The following is a 4253-nucleotide window of genomic DNA, read 5'->3' as shown; positions in this document are numbered from 1 at the left end:
CAGCTTGAACAATGACCAACTCATAGCCAGCTTGGTTTCATCTATGTCCCCAACCAAGGTCTCCCCATCCTTGGAAATCCCAGACATCCTCTATTTCATCTATAAATATATTTTAGCACATATGAAGAATTCTTCCCACCCCCACAGAGGAGCAGCTGATAGAGGGACTTGAGAGGCGCGTGGTATCCGCCAAGGGAGAGCATCTGAGCCGGGGGGCGGGGAGGATGGCCCAGCTAGATGTCCAGTGTATCTCCTCTGGCTGGCTATTAACCTACAAGGAATTTATACTTGGCACATCCTGAGGTCCCTCCTGGCTGTAAGACACAGATTTTGTCCTGTCTCCTGGGGAGCTCTCCCTGCTGAGTTGTTGGAGGGCCAGACATGAGGGTGTTCACTGAGGTGAGTGCTGGGCTGGGGAGAAGACATCCTGATGGGACACCATTGAACACTGGTGGCTGAAGGGCATTTTTGTTACAAGTCAAGTGCTTCATTATAGCTTGAATGTTTTGTCAGACTTTCCCCACCCTTCAGTAGGTTTGTTTCTCAATGTCATCAGCATTTTGCTGGCATTCGCACAAGCAATTAATTCCAGAAAGCATTCACTCCTCTGCAATACTCAATACCTGCTTGAATTGGAAGTAGCTCTTTTTCTCCCCTTTTAAAAGAAAAGGTGACTACAGAGAAAACCCAAGCACTTCACTGACTGTGTGGTAAAATGCCACTTTGTGATTTTGTAGCCACAATAGGCTATCATTTTGCAACTGACCCAAGCAAGCCTGGGTGCCTAGCAGTGGGGAAACCAAAGCTCCTACCACTTCACATCAGTAATAGAGATAGGGAGAATAAACCACCAACTAGAACTGCAGGCACTACAGAAGAAACTTTTTAATCATCTTAGAGTTATAAAGTTTCCTACTAAATTGTTAGGAGGGATGAATGAAGAGTAGGCTCTTGATTAATCTTTGGCCTAGAAAGCAAAGGGCTTCCTGCTGTTGGAATTGCTTTTCATGAAGTTGTGAAGTTAGCAATTTCATATTCTCATTTCTCTGGTTTCTGCAGGGTTTTTTTTCCTCCCACCATTCCCCAACAGCAAAAGTCTTTCATCATTACGTGAACTCTGTTTAAAAGAGGTATGTTTCCTCAGCCTTAAGACATTATTCTGCTGTCTTGTGAAAGACCATGGGTTCAGAGCAAGAAGCAAAGGGTCAGGACACAGGCTTAGATTTCTCAGCCTACTTTGTGCCCCCCCCCCTTTTCTTTAACATTTTATTTAAATTCAATTTGCCAACATATAGTATAACATCCAGTGCTCATCCCATCATACTCTGTGTCTTGTTGTGTGACCGCCCAGTTGTTTGGGTTCTAAGATACTTGTAGAAGCCTGTTGGATAAAATCTGCCACCATACAAGTCACCCTGGGCAAAGAAGCAGCACTAGGTTGCATTTTTCTTGTTGCATCTTTAACAGCTTGGTAAATTGGACTTGAATAAAAATGTGAAAGACATAAGCAAAGAAATGTAAATTTTAACCACAATAAGCTACCTTTTTCACCCAAATAATTGACAAAGATTTCAAAGAATGACAATGCCCTAAGTTAGTAATGGTGTAGGAAAAGGGGTAGTTGATAAAGGGAGTATATGTTGGTAGGATATTTCTGAAGAGCACTTTGGCAGTACACATCAAAAATCCTTTAAAAGCATATCCTATAATCTACCAACCTCTCTTCTAAGAATTTATCTCAAGGAATAACCACACTGCAGTTCAAAACTGTTTACAACAGATGTATATGATAGGAAAAAATCCAGTGTCCAAGAATGCAGATTGGGTTCAATGAGTTGTTATAAATTTATAAAATGGAAATCTCTGAAGTCGTAATTTTTTATGTAGAGCTATATTTATTGACATGGAAATAGTTCACTTTTTTTTTCTTGTGCATATATTTCTTGTCTATTTCTCTCCTCTTCTTTGCAATGATGGGTGCTCCTATCAACTAGAGCTAATAGTTGGGTACTCTACTCCATTGTGATCTAAATAGACACTAGAATTCCAAGAGGATGTGAGTATTGTTACAGAACAAGAACAAGGAAATCTGCTGGTTCCTTTAATGGAATCAAACTCAGAGGTTATCATGGAGGTCAAATCTCTATTTGGGAAAAGGTAGCTGGACCATGTGATCATGGATGGCTTTTATCCTCAGGTACTCTTCTTCTGCTACTATCCTTGGAGGGGTCTCGGGAGGGAACATTTCCTTATCTGATATTTTTCACAAAAAGGTCTTGATGGAAAAATAAAATAATACAGCTGAAAACTAGAAATAAAATGACAAAATGCTAATTGAATATTGAAGTAGGTAAAAAAAAAAAAAGAATATTTCTTTTTATTTTAAAATCTTTGGGGGTGCCTGGTTGCCAACTCTGGTTGGCAGAGTTGGTTAAGTTTCCAACTCGGGTCAGGCTCAGGTCATGATCTCAAGGCCATGGATCAAACCCTGCCTCAGGCTCCATGCTCAGTGAGGAGTCTGCTTAAGACTTTCTCTCCCTCCGCCTCCCCCTCCCCAAATAAATAAATAAAAATAAATAAATAGATAGATAGATAGATAGATAACTTTGAACCTAAAAGGTGTGTTTCTAGACACTACCTGCAAAGGGAGAAAAATGAAGAGGAAGCATGTGAGGTGGGAGGAGAAAATGCTTAACAAAAATGAGAAATTTGGTCTAAATTCTCCCCAAACAATGGGAAGTTTATTTATAAGTGTACAAATTTGTTCCTTAAACAGACATGTATCAATCACTTGTAAGGCAACAAGATGAGCAATGCAGGCTCCCCTCAAAGAGTTCCCAGTCAACCATGACTGTCCCGGATTTGGTAGGGGGACTAGAATGCCTCTCAGTTGTGTTCTAGGTGGGTAAGCCCCCTTCCACATAACCCTCAGTGGCCCCTCTTCAGTTAATTTGTTCACAAATATAAACAAATTTCACTCACTGGTTGTTTCAGTGTCACATGCATAAAACCTATTATCTACATATTGGGGTGTCCTGGGGCTCAGTCCTGGGACCCCTTCTCTCCTTTCTGTGCATTCTTTCCCTAGTAATCTCATATGGTGTCGTGGCTTCAAATATTACCCATGTAGGATGACTTCCAAGTTCGTCTCAGCAGCCCTCACTTTTCCCTTGAGTTCCACAGTCAAATTTGCACTGCCTATTTGACAACCCCTCTTGCACATCTCAGGCACTTCTCAGATCTCTCCAGGGGTAGTGGCCCAGGTTCTCTGCTCTGCCTGACTAGCCCTGTGTCACCGGGGTTAACCTCTGTTGATGCCACTGCTCCACACAAGAAGGGGAAGAATGTGGAGTCCACCTTCCTCAGCTGCTCATTTACCAAGTTGTGTATTGACTCAGTTACTTCTGCTCTTTGTTCCCTTGACCCTGAGCTTGAGGTTCTCCCGGAAGGTCTCCTGGACACTAGAACTACCTTCCCATACATGTGTTTTGGGTTAGGGTTTCCTCCATTAATAGGATGCCATCCGCTTTTCATCATTCGTGAATTTTCTCAAAGTTTGAAGCTTTCTGATTGTGTTCATTTTTTTAATCTCTCTTTTTAATTCATCCTTTTAATGATTTAAGGTATTTTTTTCTGGACGCTTTGGATGGGAGGCAGAAACAAACATACGCTCAGTTTTCTGTCTCAATTCAGTATCTGTTCTTTCTTATAGCTTCAGAGTTGTACTGAAATAAGTGAATTAATAATTCAGTTATTTTCTTAATTATCATTATGTGCTCTGGGACTATAATACTTTCCGGGCTGGGATGTACACTACTTCACCCAATCACTGTGACCCCCAATCTATTATTGAAGAAGTAGAAAGCAATCAGAGGTCTCAGGGTTATTGTTTCTTTTAGCTATGAAGTGTCACTTCTCACTTCTTTCAATGTATCCTTCTATTATAATTGGTAGTCTATGTTTTTATACAGTTGCTTTTCTTTTAGACAAAAAAAGGAAGAAGAAGAAGAAGAAGAAGAAGAAGAAGAAGAAGAAGAAGAAGAAGAAGAAGAAGAAGAAAAAGCATGCGTGTTACAGAAGTTTTTGCTTCTTAACTCTCCCTTAAGGGGAGACAATTATTTCTGTTTTTTGGAATTACATTCTATAAGAAGTTTCTCAGATTATTTCTTTTAAAATATGTGATGTTTTACTATAATTCTACTTTTAAAAAAAACAACCTTGGAACAAAATAAATTTGGTTTGTTTAAGCTGGA

General features: G+C 40.1%; 1 long non-coding RNA gene across 2 annotated transcripts; it reads left to right on the top strand.

The window, feature by feature from the left end:
- The first annotated feature begins 277 nt into the window (after window positions 1-277).
- On the top strand, window positions 278-4253 carry LOC121489626. Of its 2 annotated transcripts, XR_005987375.1 has the most exons (3): window positions 278-399; window positions 1060-1130; window positions 3987-4253. It is a non-coding gene; the product is annotated as an uncharacterized LOC121489626 (long non-coding RNA). The 2 variants fall into 2 exon arrangements; XR_005987374.1 differs by lacking the exon at window positions 1060-1130.

The sequence above is a fragment of the Vulpes lagopus genome, chromosome 4 (genome assembly GCF_018345385.1).
Source record: "Vulpes lagopus strain Blue_001 chromosome 4, ASM1834538v1, whole genome shotgun sequence".
Lineage (NCBI taxonomy): Eukaryota > Metazoa > Chordata > Mammalia > Carnivora > Canidae > Vulpes > Vulpes lagopus.
Note: the sequence above shows the minus strand (reverse complement) of the source record. Positions and strands in the feature narration are given on the sequence as shown.